Source organism: Pristiophorus japonicus, unplaced genomic scaffold (assembly GCF_044704955.1).
Source record: "Pristiophorus japonicus isolate sPriJap1 unplaced genomic scaffold, sPriJap1.hap1 HAP1_SCAFFOLD_231, whole genome shotgun sequence".
NCBI lineage: Eukaryota > Metazoa > Chordata > Chondrichthyes > Pristiophoridae > Pristiophorus > Pristiophorus japonicus.
Window position 1 is genome coordinate 215,569 of NW_027252026.1, and position 17,824 is coordinate 233,392.

General features: G+C 47.0%; 1 long non-coding RNA gene and 1 pseudogene across 1 annotated transcript in view; one reads left to right on the forward strand and one right to left on the reverse strand.

Annotated features, from left to right (window-relative positions):
- The window catches only part of LOC139245686 (cell adhesion molecule CEACAM2-like), a 142,534-nt pseudogene extending 136,394 nt beyond the window's left edge, over nt 1-6,140 (reverse strand).
- Nucleotides 1-17,824, forward strand: part of LOC139245695 (uncharacterized) — a 369,717-nt gene that overhangs the window by 147,147 nt on the left and 204,746 nt on the right. The gene's annotated exons all lie outside the window — the stretch shown is intronic.

Sequence of the window (17,824 nt, forward strand, 5' to 3'; positions counted from 1 at the left end):
TTTGAATATATTTAGTGAATTGGCCTCAACAACTTTCTGTGGTAGAGAATTCCACAGGTTCACCACTCTCTGGGTGAAGAAGTTCCTCCGCATCTCGGTCCTAAATGGCTTACCCCTTATCCTTAGACTGTGACCCCTGGTTCTGGACTTCCCCAACATTGGGAACATTCTTCCTGCATCTAACCTGTCTAACCCCGTCAGAATTTTATATGTTTCTATGAGGTCCCCTCTCATTCTTCTGAACTCCAGTGAATACAAGCCCAGTTGATCCAGTCTTTCTTGATAGGTCAGTCCCGCCATCCCGGGAATCAGTCTGGTGAACCTTCGCTGCACTCCCTCAATAGCAAGAATGTCCTTCCTCAGGTTAGGAGACCAAAACTGTACACAATACTCCAGGTGTGGCCTCACCAATGCCCTGTACAACTGTAGCAACACCTCCCTGCCCCTGTACTCAAATCCCCTTGCTATGAAGGCCAACATGCCATTTGCTTTCTTAACCGCCTGCTGCACCTGCATGCCAACCTTCAATGACTGATGTACCATGACACCCAGGTCTCTTTGCACCTCCCCTTTTCCTAATCTGTCACCATTCAGATAATAGTCTGTCTCTCTGTTTTTACCACCAAAGTGGATAACCTCACATTTATCCACATTATACTTCATCTGCCATGCATTTGCCCACTCACCTAACCTATCCAAGTCGCTCTGCAGCCTCACAGCATCCTCCTCGCAGCTCACACTGCCACCCAACTTAGTGTCATCCGCAAATTTGGAGATACTACATTTAATCCCCTCATCTAAATCATTAATGTACAGTGTAAACAGCTGGGGCCCCAGCACAGAACCTTGCGGTACCCCACTAGTCACTGCCTGCCATTCTGAAAAGTACCCATTTACTCCTACTCTTTGCTTCCTGTCTGACAACCAGTTCTCAATCCATGTCAGTACACTACCCCCAATCCCATGTGCTCTAACTTTGCACATCAATCTCTTGTGTGGGACCTTGTCGAACGCCTTCTGAAAGTCCAAATATACCACATCAACTGGTTCTCCCTTATCCACTCTACTGGAAACATCCTCAAAAAATTCCAGAAGATTTGTCAAGCATGATTTCCCTTTCACAAATCCATGCTGACTTGGACCTATCATGTCACCTCTTTCCAAATGCACTGCTATGACATCCTTAATAATTGATTCCATCATTTTACCCACTACCGATGTCAGGCTGACCGGTCTATAATTCCCTGTTTTCTCTCTCCCTCCTTTTTTAAAAAGTGGGGTTACATTGGCTACCCTCCACTCCATAGGAACTGATCCAGAGTCAATGGAATGTTGGAAAATGACTGTCAACGCATCCACTATTTCCAAGGCCACCTCCTTAAGTACTCTGGGATGCAGTCCATCAGGCCCTGGGGATTTATCGGCCTTCAATCCCATCAATTTCCCCAACACAATTTCCCGGCTAATAAGGATTTCCCTCAGTTCCTCCTCCTTACTAGACCCCCCGACCCCTTTTATAACCGGAAGGTTGTTCGTGTCCTCCTTCGTGAATACCGAACCAAAGTACTTGTTCAATTGGTCCGCCATTTCTTTGTTCCCCGTTATGACTTCCCCTGATTCTGACTGCAGGGGACCTACATTTGTCTTTACTAACCTTTTTCTCTTTACATATCTATAGAAACTTTTGCAATCCGTCTTAATGTTCCCTGCAAGCTTCTTCTCATATTCCATTTTCCCTGCCCTAATCAAACCCTTTGTCCTCCTCTGCTGAGTTCTAAATTTCTCCCAGTCCCCAGGTTCGCTGCTATTTCTGGCCAATTTGTATGCCACTTCCTTGGCTTTAATACTATCCCTGATTTCCCTTGATAGCCACGGTTGAGCCACCTTCCCTTTTTTATTTCTATGCCAGACAGGAATGTACAATTGTTGTAGTTCATCCATGCGGTCTCTAAATGTCTGCCATTGCCCATCCACAGTCAACCCCTTAAGTATCATTCGCCAATCCATCTCAGCCAATTCACGCCTCATACCTTCAAAGTTAGCCTTCTTTAAGTTCTGGACCATGGTCTCTGAATTAACTGTTTCATTCTCCATCCTAATGCAGAATTCCACCATATTATGGTCACTCTTCCCCAAGGGGCCTCGCACAACGAGATTGCTAATTAATCCTTTCTCATTACATAACACCCAGTCTAAGATGGCCTCCCCCCTAGTTGGTTCCTCGACATATTGGTCTAAAAAACCATCCCTTATGCACTCCAGGAAATCCTCCTCCACCGTATTGCTTCCAGTTTGGCTCGCCCAATCTATGTGCATATTAAAGTCAACTATTATAACTGCTACACCTTTATTGCACGCACCCCTAATTTCCTGTTTGATGCCCTCCCCAACATCACTACTACTGTTTGGAGGTCTGTACACAACTCCCACTAACGTTTTTTGCCCTTTGGTGTTCTGCAGCTCTACCCATAAAGATTCCACATCATCCAAGCTAATGTCTTTCCTAACTATTGCATTAATCTCCTCTTTAACCAGCAATGCTACCCCACCTCCTTTTCCTTTTATTCTATCCTTCCTGAATGTTGAATACCCCTGGATGTTGAGTTCCCAGCCCTGATCATCCTGGAGCCACGTCTCCGTAATCCCAATCACATCATATTTGTGAACGTCTATTTGCACAGTTAATTCATCCAATTTATTGCGGATACTCCTTGCATTAAGACACAAAGCCTTCAGGCTTGTTTTTTTAACACCCTTTGTCCTTTTAGAATTTTGCTGTACAGTGGCCCTTTTTGTTCTTTGCCTTGGGTTTCTCTGCCCTCCACTTTTCCTCATCTCCTTTCTGTCTTTTGCTTTTGCCTCCTTTTTGTCTCCCTCTGTCTCTCTGCATTGGTTCCCATCCCCCTGCCATATTAGTTTAACTCCTCTCCAACAGCACTAGCAAACACTCCCCCTAGGACATTGGTTCCGGTCCTGCCCAGGTGCAGACCATCCGGTTTGTACTGGTCCCACCTCCCCCAGAACCGGTTCTAATGCCCCAGGAATTTGAATCCCTCCCTGCTGCACCACTGCTCAAGCCACGTATTCATCTGCGCTATCCTGCGATTCCTACTCTGACTAGCACGTGGCACTGGTAGCAATCCCGAGATTACTACTTTTGAGGTCCTACTTTTTAATTTAGCTCCTAGCTCCTTAAATTCGTTTCGTAGGACCTCATCCCTTTTTTTACCTATGTCGTTGGTACCAATGTGCACCACGACAACTGGCTGTTCTCCCTCCCATTTCAGAATCTCCATTCAAAGATGGTTACAGTAAAAATTACACCTCCCACCTCCTAGTACCTAAGCCTAGCTAGGTTAGACTCCAGGGCAGGCAGGGACTATGCTTACCAATCCTTTCTGGTCAGTTAGCGGTAGTTCACGATTTTGGTGTTCGTTGAGTTCTGTAGGTTCTGCTTGTCATACCCCGAACATCGGAGAGGACTTCTTACTGCACAATCTTCAGTTGGGCTGAGTCCGCTGATGTGGAAAGGCACGTTTTGGATTTGTGGGGTAAGTACCCATTTTCTATCATTAGAAGTAGGTTTTTACAGTACTTTAGGTAATGTTTTATCCATTGGTAGCTCAGGAACAGCTTGTAGAGTGGAAACTTTCGATTCTTCGGTTTCTTTCCGTTGGAGTTTTGTTTCGAGTTTGTTCGATCTCGGTGGCTTTTATTGGTACCACGTTGGCTGTGGTCAGTTGCTGCCACGATGGTGATCTTCTTCCTTCCCTTTTGGACTTCAGGACTTCGAGGCTGGAGAAGTTAGTTTTCAACTGTTGCGTTGCTTTCTCTCCCTTCTTGATGGCACAGTCGTAGTATGGTATACACGCATAGCATACTCAGTGTCTCCTGAGGTAGTAGCAACCTAGCCTCTGTTAAAACAGGGGCCAGTTATATGGTTTGAGCTGTCCTAATCTGCATGCCAAATAAGTCCAGAATGCTTTGTTTGAATTTGGCAGGCTTGACATTACTTTGTAATATTTTGGCGGGCTCGTTAAAAGTTTGCATGTCTTGGGTGGGTTGCTCTTCGAAATCTGTTTCCTGATGGAAAATATTGGCTTGGTAATCGAAATGTCCTTTTGTGCTTGGTTTTTGCATACAGGCTGTAGTGGGCCCTTTTGTTTTTATGCGTGCCGAAGATGGCTTTTCTCAATGCGGTTGGATTGCTGGCCATCTCTGAGTTAGTGTTGTAATATTAATGTCTCTTCTGGAGAAGGGTTTTCGAATATCTATTTCTCCAGACACTTTACGTTAGCCCCAACACCCAGACAGTTCCAATAATCAAGTTGGCTCCTTCAGTTCTTTGAGGCCTGCCCACAGACTTGAATTTGTCTTGTAAAAGTCCAAAATTCGATTAAAGTTCGTGGTTTCTTCCATAAGCACTTTAGGATTTCAACTTTCTGGTAGATAGTCCCAAATTAAATTTCCTTTCCAGTGAGCCCAAACACTGGCCGGGGGAGGGGGGGTGGTGGGGCGGGGGAGGGGGGGGCGGTTTCCAGTGAATTTTGACCTTTCACCCCACTGGTCACTGCCTGCCATTCTAAAAAGGACCCGTTTATCCCGACTCTCTGCTTCCTGTCTGCCAACCAGTTCTCTATCCACGTCAATACATTACCCCCAATACCACGTGCTTTAATTTTGTACACCAATCTCTTGTGTGGGACCTTGTCAAAAGCCTTTTGCAAGTCCAAATATTTTCTCTGAACGTAGATGTTATAACCATGCATCCATTGTGGATACAAACCGTATTAGCATGTAACATTAGAATTTATTGTCTTTCCGTAATAGTACCTAGTCAATTAGTTTATGCCATGCAGAGGAAGATATCCACGAATCAGGCGGACCAGAGGCACACCGGAGGAGGCCCTGCTGATATACAGACCCTGACTGACTTGGCAGAATGTGCTGCAGCACTAGTGGGCAGTCACAGTCGCTCTGCCACCCGCGGTGGTGCAGGTCCCGTTGTTGTGCAGCGTGACTAATGTGTAAAGCAGTGGTAAACCAGAGTCATTTAAAGTCATTTAATGGCATTTCATTATAATATAATAATAATGCCATGTTGTGCATGCAGCTTCTGTAGTACTCTCAGTTAAAGAACATAAGAACATAAGAAATAGGAGCAGGAGTGGGCCATACGGCCCCTCGAGCCTGCTCTGCCATTCAATACGATCATGGCTGATCTGATCATGGACTCAGCTCCACTTCCCTTCTCGCTCCCCATAAACCTTTACTCCCTTATCGCTCAAAAGTCTGTCTATCTCTGCCTTAAATATATTCAATGACCCAGCCTCCACAGCTCTCTGGGGCATAGATGTACAACCATAATGATGTAATCATATGTAACGTCTCTTGTTCACATTTATTGCAGTAATGTTGCTCCTCGTACATATGCCAGCACAGCGCAAGCATTCTCCTGTCTACCCTTCTGTTCCAATAACCTCAATGATGATTTGCAGGTCCCGAGACTCTCGAGGTGCGAAGGGAGGCCCCTCCACGGACGCCTGTGCCATTGCAGGTGGTCATCACCACGGGTCCAGAGGAGACTACTGAGGAGGAGGAAGATGACCAATTGTCATCTGTTGTACCTGCGGCCACGTCTTCATGGGCGGATGAAGTAGCGGGGCCAAGCGGCTTGCAGCAGGCCACTCCAAGGTGCACAGTGCCCACGCTGACCCCACGGAGGTTGATTCGGCGAGATAGGCATGCACTGCGACAGGCAGATCCTACTGAGGACCTGGTGGCACTGTCCAGGGACAGTGTCCATATCGGTCGACAGCTGCTCCAGGCGATTGGTGGGTTGACCGGAAACACTGCCGCAATGTCCACATGAATATCGGAGGGCATGGAGCGGATAGTTTTGGTGGTCCCATCTGCAATTGTTGTCCTCTCCTGATAGCTAGGTTCTACAACATGCAGCACACCACAATAAGCTCCGCGACCTGCTCAGGGTGGTATTGCAGGTTACCTCCTGAGTGGTCCAGGCATCTGAAGCGCTGTTTAAGCACTCCAATTGACTTTCTAACGACATTGCATGTCGCTATATGGCTTTCATTGTAGCACTTCTCGGCTTCCATCTGGGCCTTACGCAGGGGGGTCATGAGCCAGCTGGCAAGGTCATATCCTTTATCCCCCAGCATCCAACCGTGACCTTGTGGCTGACTCTTAAACAGGTCAGAGACAGTGATCCCATGCAAGATGTGTGCATCATGGATGCTGCCTGGATAATTGCATTTATTGCCAGGATTATTTGCTTGTGGTTGACAACGAGCTGCACGTTCAGGGAGTGGAATCCTTTTCGCTTCCAAAGTATCTCTACATCCTGAAAAGGTGCTCACAGGGCGATGTGCGTACAGTCTATTGCTCCCTGCACCTTGAGGAAGTTTGCTATTTGCGAGAAACCCAAAGCCCTCTCAATCTGTGCCTTCCTGGTCATAGGGAAGTTTATAAAGTCCATCCTGAGTGCGTAAAGGGCTTCAGTCACCTGTCGAATGGAGCAGTGTGTGTCGGGCGTGCTGATAGCTTCCGCAAATGTCGCCAGCTGAGGTTTGAAAGGAGCCCGATGCGTAGAAGGAAAGTGCCGCAGTAACCTTAACCTCAACAGGCAGTGCAGTCCTGATGGTGCTGGTAGACTGCAGATCTCCCTTGATGAGCTGGCATAAGTTGGGTGGCAGTGTGAGCTGCGAGGAGGATGCTGTGAGGCTGCAGAGCGACTTGGATAGGTTAGGTGAGTGGGCAAATGCATGGCAGATGAAGTATAATGTGGATAAATGTGAGGTTATCCACTTTGGTGGTAAAAACAGAGAGACAGACTATTATCTGAATGGTGACAGATTAGGAAAAGGGGAGGTGCAAAGAGACCTGGGTGTCATGGTACATCAGTCATTGAAGGTTGGCATGCAGGTGCAGCAGGCGGTTAAGAAAGCAAATGGCATGTTGGCCTTCATAGCAAGGGGATTTGAGTACAGGGGCAGGGAGGTGTTGCTACAGTTGTACAGGGCATTGGTGAGGCCACACCTGGAGTATTGTGTACAGTTTTGGTCTCCTAACCTGAGGAAGGACATTCTTGCTATTGAGGGAGTGCAGCGGAGGTTCACCAGACTGATTCCCGGGATGGCGGGACTGACCTATCAAGAAAGACTGGATCAACTGGGCTTGTATTCACTGGAGTTCAGAAGAATGAGAGGGGACCTCATAGAAACATTTAAAATTCTGACGGGGTTAGACAGGTTAGATGCAGGAAGAATGTTCCCAATGTTGGGGAAGTCCAGAACCAGAGGTCACAGTCTAAGGATAAGGGGTAAGCCATTTAGGACCGAGATGCGGAGGAACTTCTTCACCCAGAGAGTGGTGAACCTGTGGAATTCTCTACCACAGAAAGTAGTTGAGGCCAATTCACTAAATATATTCAAAAAGGAGTTAGATGAAGTCCTTACTACTAGGGGAATCAAGGGGTATGGCGAGAAAGCAGGAATGGGGTACTGAAGTTGAATGTTCAGCCATAAACTCATTGAATGGCGGTGCAGGCTAGAAGGGCCGAATGGCCTACTCCTGCACCTATTTTCTATGTTTCTATGTTTCTATATGTTTCTATCTCACTGATGTCCTCCTTTCGGAAGCGCAGCCTCCTAACGCACATGTTATCGGACAAGTTCAGCTATGATCACTTTTCCCTGTAAATGCGTTGGGTGTAAGGTCTCCTCCTCTGCACCATTCTGCCAACTATTTGATTGGACACATAATGCTCTTCAATATACCTTCTCCCATCGTCAGTCTGCAGCATGTGATTAGTGACCAATACTGGCTGAGAAATTACAGGCCCATCACTATCAATCACTAGAAATGCCCTTCATTTGTCCTCAACAGATACAAATGTGATTAGATGATTGGCAAGGGTCAAAAAGGCCCTTAAACTCACTCAGAGATTGATTCTCCTCACAAACACTTGAAGCAGCTTTTCAGTACAGATCCTCCGACTGTCGAAAAGGCGTCGGTAGTGCCGAGTATTGCCGAGTATTGCCGAGTGCTGCCGAGTATTGCCGAGTGCTGCCGAGTATTGCCGAGTGCTGCCGAGTATTGCAGAGTACTGCCGAGTATTACCGAGTACTGCCGAGTATTGCCGAGTATTGCAGAGTACTGCCGAGTATTGCCGAGTATTGCCGAGTATTGCAGAGTTCTGCCGAGTATTGCCGAGTGCTGCCGAGTATTGCAGAGTACTGCCGAGTATTACCGAGTACTGCCGAGTATTGCCGAGTATTGCAGAGTACTGCCGAGTATTACCGAGTACTGCCGAGTACTGCCGAGTATTGCCGAGTATTGCAGAGTATTGCAGAGTACTGCCGAGTACTGCCGAGTACTGCCGACTACTGCTGAGTCCTGCCGAGTCCTGCCGAGTACTGCCAAGTACTGCCAAGTACTGCCGAGTATTGCCGAGTACTGCCGACTACTGCCGAGTACTGCCGAGTATTGCCGAGTACTGCCGAGTACTGCCGAGTATTTCCGAGTACTGCCGAGTATTGCCGAGTACTGCCGAGTACTGCCGAGTATTGCCGAGTACTGCCGAGTACTGCCGAGTATTGCCGAGTACTGCCGAGTACTGCCGAGTATTTCCGAGTACTGCCGAGTATTGTCGAGTACTGCCGAGTACTGCCAAGTATTGCCGAGTACTGCCGACTACTGCCGAGTATTGCCGAGTATTTCCGAGTACTGCCGAGTATTGCCGAGTACTGCCGAGTACTGCCGAGTATTGCCGAGTACTGCCGAGTATTGCCGAGTACTGCCGAGTACTGCCGAGTATTGCCGAGTACTGCCGAGTACTGCCGAGTATTTCCGAGTATTTCCGAGTATTGCCGAGTACTGCCGAGTATTGCCGAGTATTGCCGAGTACTGCCGAGTACTGCCGAGTATTGCCGAGTATTGCTGAGTCCTGCCGAGTATTGCCGAGTATTTCCGAGTACTGCCGAGTATTTCCGAGTACTGCCGAGTATTTCCGAGTACTGCCGAGTACTGCCGAGTATTTCCGAGTACTGCCGAGTACTGCCGAGTACTGCCGAGTATTGCCGAGTATTGCCGAGTACTGCTGAGTATTGCCGAGTACTGCCGAGTATTGCTGAGTACTGCCGAGTATTGCCGAGTATTGCCGAGTACTGCCGAGTATTGCAGAGTACTGCCGAGTATTGCAGAGTACTGCCGAGTATTGCCGAGTACTGCCGAGTATTGCAGAGTATTGCCGAGTATTGCCGAGTACTGCCGAGTATTGCCGAGTACTGCCGAGTATTGCAGAGTACTGCCGAGTATTGCCGAGTACTGCCGAGTATTGCCAAGTACTGCCGATGACTGCCGAGTATTGCCGAGTACTGCCGACTACTGCCGAGTATTGCCGAGTATTTCCGAGTACTGCCGAGTATTGCCGAGTACTGCCGAGTATTGCCGAGTACTGCCGAGTATTGCCGAGTACTGCCGAGTACTGCCGAGTATTTCCGAGTACTGCCGAGTATTGCCGAGTACTGCCGAGTATTGCCGAGTACTGCCGACTACTGCCGAGTACTGCCGAGTACTGCCGAGTATTGCCGAGTATTTCCGAGTACTGCCGAGTACTGCCGAGTATTGCCGAGTACTGCCGAGTACTGCCGAGTATTTCCGAGTACTGCCGAGTCTTGCCGAGTACTGCCGAGTATTTCCGAGTACTGCCGAGTATTGCCGAGTACTGCCGAGTATTGCCGAGTACTGCCGAGTACTGCCGAGTATTGCCGAGTACTGCCGAGTATTGCCGAGTATTGCCGAGTACTGCCGAGTATTGCCGAGTACTGCCGAGTATTGCCGAGTATTGCCGAGTACTGCCGAGTATTGCCGAGTACTGCCGAGTACTGCCGAGTATTTCCGAGTACTGCCGAGTATTGGCGAGTACTGCCGAGTATTGCCGAGTACTGCCGAGTATTGCCGAGTACTGCCGAGTACTGCCGAGTATTGCCGAGTACTGCCGAGTACTGGCGAGTACTGCCGAGTACTGCCGAGTACTGCCGAGTAGCACCGACTTAAGGTCAGGTGAGTGCAGCTTTTTTTCAGCGACTTTTTCGACCAGCGACCATTTCGGCGAAGTGTGGGCAAAATGCCGGAAGTTGCGGTGGCGATAAATGGGCGATAATCGGGCACAAGTTTCCAGTTTCAGCACTATTCTCGGCCTGGCACGCAGATGACGTCATATATTTTTTAAACTTAAGCCGGGCGATGCAGCACATTGATGTGTGCCAAAAGTTTGGCCGGGTGCTAGTTTCCACTTTCTGGCAAAAATGGGCAATAGCCTGTATCTCAGCATTAAATGGGCGATAAATGGGTGATAAATGGGCGATAAATGGGTGATAAATGGGCGATAAGTGGGCGATAAATGGGCAATAAATGGGTGATAAATGGGCGATAAATGGGTGATAAATGGGCGATCAATAGGCGTAAATGGGCTATAAGTGGGCGATAAATGGGGGATAAATTGAGCGATGATGTGCCGAAAGTCTAGTCCCATAGATTCTAGAATGGTTCCCTTGGACTGGAATGTTGCTAATGTTACGCCACTATTTACGAAAGGAGGGAGAGAGAAAACGGGGAACTACAGACCAGTTTGCCTGACATCAGTAATAGGGAAAATGCTCGAATCTATTATTAAGGGCACTGAGAAAATAATAATAGGATTGGGCAGAGTCAACATCGATTTATGAAAGGGAAAACGTGTTTGACAAATCTGTTTTGAGTTTTTTGAGGTGGTAACTAGAAGAATAGATCGGGGGAATCAGTGAATGTGGTCTAGTTTGGATATTCAGAAGGCATTCGATAAGGTGCCACACCAGAGATTATTAAACAAAGGAGGGTTGATGGGATTAGGGGTAATATACTAGCATGGATTGAGGATTGGTTAAAGGGTTGGGAAAATGTTGTTAAAGAATCAGTAGCAGGACATTTGGAAAAACATAATGCAGTCAGGCAGAGTCAGCATGGATTTATGAAGGGGAAGTCATGTTTGACAAACTTGCTGGAATTCTTTGAGGATCTAATGAACAGGGTGGATAAAGGGGAACCTGTGGATGTGGTGTATTTGGATTTCCAGAAGACATTTGACAAGGTGCCACATAAAAGGTTACTGCACAAGATAAAAGTTAACGGGGTTGGGGGTGATATATTAGCATGGATAGAGGATTGGCTAACTAACAGAAAACAGAGAGTCGGAATAAATGGTTCATTCTCTGGTTGGCAATCAGTAACTAGTGGGGTGCTGCAGGGATCAGTGCTGGGACCCCACCTATTTACAATCTATATTAATGATTGGAAGAAGAGACCGAGTGTAACGGAGCCAAGTTTGCGAGCGAAACAAAGATGGGAGGAAAAGCAATGAGTGAGGAGGACAAAAAAAATCTGCAAAAGGACATAGACAGGCTAAGTGAGTGGGCAAACATTTGGCAGATGGAGTATAATGTTGGAAAGTGTGAGGTCATGCACTTTGGCAGAAAAAAAATCAAAGAGCAAGTTATTATTTAAATGGAGAAAGATTGCAAAGTGCCGCAGTACAGTGAGATCTGGGGGTCCTGGTGCATGAAATACAAAAGGATAGTATGCAGGTACAGCAAGTGATCAGGAAGGTCAATGGAATCTTGGCCTTTATTGCAAAGGGGATGGAGTATAAAAGCAGGGAAGTCTTGCTACAGTTATACAGGGTATTGGTGAGGCCACACCTGGAATACTGCGTGCAGTTTTGCTTTCCATATTTACGAAAGGATGTACTTGCTTTGGAGGCAGTTCAGAGAAGGATCACTAGGTTGATTCCGGAGATGAGGGGGCTGACTTATGAGGAAAGGCTGAGGAGGTTAGGCCTCTATTCATTGGAATTCAGAAGAATGAGAGGGGATCTTATCGAAGCGTTTAAGATTATGAGGGGGCTTGACAAGGTGGATGCAGAGAGGATGTTTCTGCTGATGGGGGAGACTAGAACTAGGGGGCATGATCTTAGAATAAGGGGCCGCCCATTTAAAAATGAGATGAGGAGGAATTTCTTCTCTCAGAGGGTTGTAAATCTTTGGAATTCACTGCCTCAGTCTGCTTTTGGATGCTGGATCATTTAATGGATTTGACAGAAAGAGACAGTTTTTAACTGATAAGGGGTTAAGGGGTTATGGGGAGTGGGCAGGGAAGTGGATCTGAGTCCATGATCCGAACAGCCATGATCGTATTAAATAGCGGAGCAACTCGAGGGGCCTTATGGCCTACTCCTGCTCCTATTTCTTATGTTCTTATGTTCTTATGTTCTTATGACTGCTGCACCACCGTTGCTCTGAGCGTCCAGCACTCCAAACCCAAGAAACACAAAAGCTGTCTCAGAAGGACATTGGAGTGCTAGAGTCATCCTCCACCCAGAAATGTGGGCATGGAGAAGGCAAACAAGTTTATCATTGTCCATCGCCCGAGCAGTACATTTGGATGCGGTCAGCAATTCCATACAATACATTTGGATGCTGGGTTATAACCAAGTGTAAAGCTGTTATTGTATTCTAGTGCATCTAGTCATTTTAATCTCAAGCCCAGGGGTTTTTGACCAACACAGTTACATCAAGGTAACTCGACGGGTCAAACCGTGACATCACAGGGCAAGCCTGACCCTACCCTGTGCATCACAGTGAGATCAAGCATCACAATAGGTTTGTAACCTGGGGCTACCTGAGACACAAGCAGCTTCAGTGAAGGAAAGCACAGACTGAGACTAACTGGCTGATATCTCTAGCAGTGAATGTGGCCGGATACAATATCTCACCATTTTTGCTTTTTGAAGAGAACACTATGAAAACATCATCAACCAGCAGATTAGAGAGAAGGTTGTGAGCTTTGAAAGGTTGGGATTAACCTATTGATCTTGTATCATTTGTGAAAGTCAGAATGAGCAACATAACGAGTTTAATAGATACAGTAATACTGGTGCACAGTAGCTTGTTAGAACAGTACATTTTGTTGTTATTCGATCTTCTTTGGGGTTGTTAATAGTTAGTCTGGAGCCTGTTGCCTGCTCACAGATGGTTACTGAGTCCCACTCTCAGCTCCCTCACTAACCAGACTCTCCCAGCCCTTGCGTTTGGTGCTCACTCCATGTTCTGTAAATGTAGACAACTACTTATCATTGATAGATCTCCTGGGGCATTGCTCGGGACAGTCTGCAGGGTGAGCAACAGTCACACATGTAACTGGGCCTCACTGAGAGAAGGGGGCACGGAGAAGGCAAACAATCCCATCACTGCCCATTGCCCGCACACCCGACTCTCTGGGTCATAACCAAGTGCAAAGCGGTTATTGTATTCCAGCACATCCAACCTAAGGCCCAAGGCTTTTTGGCCAAACACCGTTGTATCAAAGTGAGGCCCTTTCACTGGACGGGTCAAACTGTGACATCACAGGGCAAGCCTGACCCTACCCTGTGCATCACGTGATCACTGACATCACGATAGGTTTGTAAACAGGGGCAACATGAGGCAGAAGAGGTTGCACTAGCAGTTTCAGTGAAGGAAAGGGAGCTGTTTTGACTGACTAACTGGCTGATTTCTCTAGGAGTGAATGTGGCCGGCTAGAAGATCTGGTGAAGGGAGCGTGAACAATGGAATCATCACTAACCAGCTGACAGTCGGAAGGGTGTTGCTATGGAAGGTTTGTTTATTCCAGCTCGAACTAGGAGGCATAATCTTAGAATAAGGGGCCGCCCATTTAAAACTGAGATGAGGAGGAATTACTTCTCTCAGAGGGTTGTAAACCTGTAGAATTCACAGACTCAGAGTGCTTTGGATGCTGGGCCATTGAATGGATTTAAGACAGAGATCGACTGTTTCTTAAATGATAAGGGGTTAAGGGGTTATGGGGAGCGGGCAGGGAAATGGACCTGAGTCCATGATCGTATTAAATGGTGGAGCAGGCTCGAGGGGCCGAATGGCCTGCTCCTGCTCCTATTTCTTATGTTCTTATGTTCTTATGACTGCTGCACCACCATTGATCTGAGCGTCCAGCACTCCAAACCCAAGAAACACAAACGCTGTTTCAGAAGGACATTGGAGTGCTAGAGTCATCCTCCACCCAGAGATGTGGGCACGGAGAAGGCAAACAAGTTTATCATTGTCCATCGCCCGAGCACCCACATCTCTGGGTCATAACCAAGTGTAAAGCTATTATCGCATTCTAGTGCATCTAGACCTTGTAATCTAAAGCCCAGGGTTTTTTAGCCAAACGCAGTTACATCAAGGTGAAGACCTTTCACTGGACGGGTCAAACTGTGACATCACAGGGCAAGCCTGACCCTACCCTGTGCATCACGTGATCACTGACATCACAATAGGTTTGTAAACAGGGGCAACATGAGGCAGAGAGGCTGCACAAGCAGTTTCAGTGAAGGAAAGGGAGCTGTACTGAATGTGACTAACTGGCTGATCTCTCTAGGAGTGAATGTGGCCGGCTAGAAGACCTGGTGAAGGGAGTGTGAATAATGGAATCATCGCTAACCAGCTGACAATCGGAAGGGTGTTGCTGTGGAAGGTTTGTTTCTTCCAGCTAGAACTAGGAGGCATAATCTTAGATTAAGGGCCGCCCATTTAAAACTGAGATGAGGAGGAATTTCTTCTTTCAGAGGGTTGTAAACCTGTGGAATTCACAGACTCAGAGTGCTTTGGATGCTGGGTCATTGGATGGATTTAAGGCAGAGATAGAGAGTTTCTTAACTGATAAGGGAATAAGGGGTTATGGGGAGCGGGCAGGGAAGTGGACCTGATCGGATCAGCCATGATCGTATTAAATAGCGGAGCAGGCTCGAGGTGCCGAATGGCCTACTCCTGCTCCTATTTCTTATGTTCTTATGTTCTTATGACTGCTGCACCACCATTGATCTGAGTGTCCAGCACTCCAAGAAACACAAACGCTGTTTCAGAAGGACATAGGAGTGCGAGAATCATCCTCCACCCAGAGATGTGGGCACGGAGAAGGCAAACTAGTTTATCATTGCCCATCGCCCGAGCACCCTCTTCTTGAGGTAATTTTTTTAATATTTCAAAATAGAAACATAGAAATATAGACACATGAAAATAGGTGCAGGAGTAGGCCATTCGGCCCTTCTAGCCTACACCGCCATTCAATGAGTTCATGGCTGAACATGCAACTTCAGTGCCCCATTCCTGCTTTCTTGCCATACCCCTTGATCCCCCGAGTAGTAAGGACTACATCTAACTCCTTTTTGAAAATATTTAGTGAATTGGCCTCAACAACTTTCTGTGATAGAGAATTCCACAGGTTCACCACTCTCTGAGTGAAGAAGTTTCTCCTCATCTCGGTCCTAAATGGCTTACCACTTATCCTTAGACTGTGACACCTGGTTCTGGACTTCCCCAACATTGGGAACATTCTTCCTGCATCTAACCTGTCTAAATCCGTCAGAATTTTAAACGTTTCGATGAGAACCCCTCTCATTCTTCTGAACTCCAGTGAATACAAGCCCAGTTGATCCAGTCTTTCTTGAAATGTCAGTCCCGCCAACACGGGAATCAGTCTGGTGAACTTTCGCTGCACTCCCTCAATAGCAGGAATGTCCTTCCGCAAGTTAGGGACCAAAACTATACACAATACTCCAGATGTGGCCTCACCAAGGCCCTGTACAACTGTAGTAACACCTCGTTGTCCCTGTACTTTGAGGATATAACGTGCATGGTGGATAGAGGTATACCGATGGATGTGGTGTATTTAGATTTCCAAATGGCATTCGATAAGGTGCCACACAAAAGGTTACTGCAGAAGATAAAGGTACGCGGAGTCACAGGAAATGTATTAGCATGGATAGAGATTTGGCTGGCTAACAGAAAGCAGAGAGTCGGGATAAATGGGTCCTTTTCGGGTTGGAAATCGGTGGTTAGTGGTGTGCCACAGGGATCGGTGCTGGGACCACAACTGTTTACAATATACATAGATGACCTAGAAGAGGGGACAGAGTGTAGTGTAACAAAATTTGCAGATGACACAAAGACTAGTGGGAAAGCGGGTTGTGTAGAGGACACAGAGAGGCTGCAAAGAGATTTAGATAGGTTAAGCGAATGGGCTAAGGTTTGGCAGATGGAATACAATGTCGGAATATGTGAGGTCATCCACCTTGGAATAAAAAACAGTAAAAGGGAATATTATTTGAATGGGGAGAAATTACAACATGCTGCGGTGCAGAGGGACCCTGAGGGTCCTTGTGCATGAAACTCTCTTTGGGTAAACAATTAGTTCAAGTGCCCCCTGAATACAGGGGTGGGATAGAGCCTCCAGTCTTCCATCCAAGTACTAACAAGGCCTGACTTTGCTTAGCTTTCAAGATCAGATGAGAGCAGGCATTTTCAGACTAGTGTGGTCGTAGGCCTAAATCTGCCTTTGGTGGCACTCGAACTCTCAACTTTTGAATGCTTTACAAACATCCTGATTCGAAGTCCAATGCGCTATCCATTGCGCCACGAGAGGGATGGAGTACAAAAGCAGGGAGGTCCTTCTGCAACTGTACAGGGTATTGGTGAGGCCGCACCTGGAGTACTGCGTGCAGTTTTGGTCACCTTACTTAAGGAAGGATATACTAGCTTTGGAGGGGGTACAGAGATGATTCACTAGGCTGATTCCGGAGATGAGGGGGTTACCTGATGATGATAGATTGAGTCAACTGGGTCTTTACTCATTGGAGTTCAGAAGGATGAGGGGTGATCTTATGGAAACATTTAAAATAATGAAAGGGATAGACAAGATAGAGGCAGAGAGGTTGTTTCCACTGGTCGGGGAGACTAGAACTAGGGGGCACAGCCTCAAAATACAGGGGAGCCAATTTAAAACCGAGTTGAGAAGGAATTTCTTCTCCCAGAGGGTTGTGAATCTGTGGAATTCTCTGCCCAAGGAAGCAATTGAGGCTAGCTCATTGAATGTATTCAAATCACAGATAGATAGATTTTTAGCCAATAAGGGAATTAAGGGTTACGGGGAGCGGGCGGGTAAGTGGAGCTGAGTCCACGGCCAGATCAGCCATGATCTTGTTTAACGGCGGAGCAGGCTCGAGGGGCTAGATGGCCTACTCCTGTTCCTAATTCTTATGTTCTTATGTACTCAAATCCCCTCGCTATGAAGGCCAACATGCCATTTGCTTTCTCAACCGCCTGCTGTACCTGCATGCCAATCTTCAATGACTGATGTACCATGACACCCAGGTCTCGTTGCACCTCCCCTTTTCCGAATCTGTCACCATTCAGATAATAGTCTGTCTCTCTGTTTTTACCACCAAAGTGGATAACCTCATATTTCTATACTTTATTCATATAACAATTTGCACGGTACATTGGAAGGCATTTCTGTACATTTGGATGCAGTCAGCAATTCCATACAATACATTTGGATGCTGACGACAGTTCCGTCAATACATTTGCTTGCTGGGTCATAATCAGGTGTAAAGCTGTTGTTGAATTCTAGTGCATCCAGTCATTTTAATCTCAAGCCCAGGGGTTTTTGACCAACACAGTTACATCAAGGTAACTGGACGGGTCAAACTGTGACATCACAGGGCAAGCCTGACCCTACCCTATGCATCACAGTGAGATCAGGCATCACAATAGGTTTGTAACCTGGGGCTACCTGAGACACAAGCAGTTTCAGTGAAGGAAAGCACTGACTGAGACTAACTGGCTGATCTCTCTAGCAGTGAATGTGGCCGGATACAATATCTCACCATTTTAATTTTATGAAGAGAACACGATGAAAACATCATCAACCAGCA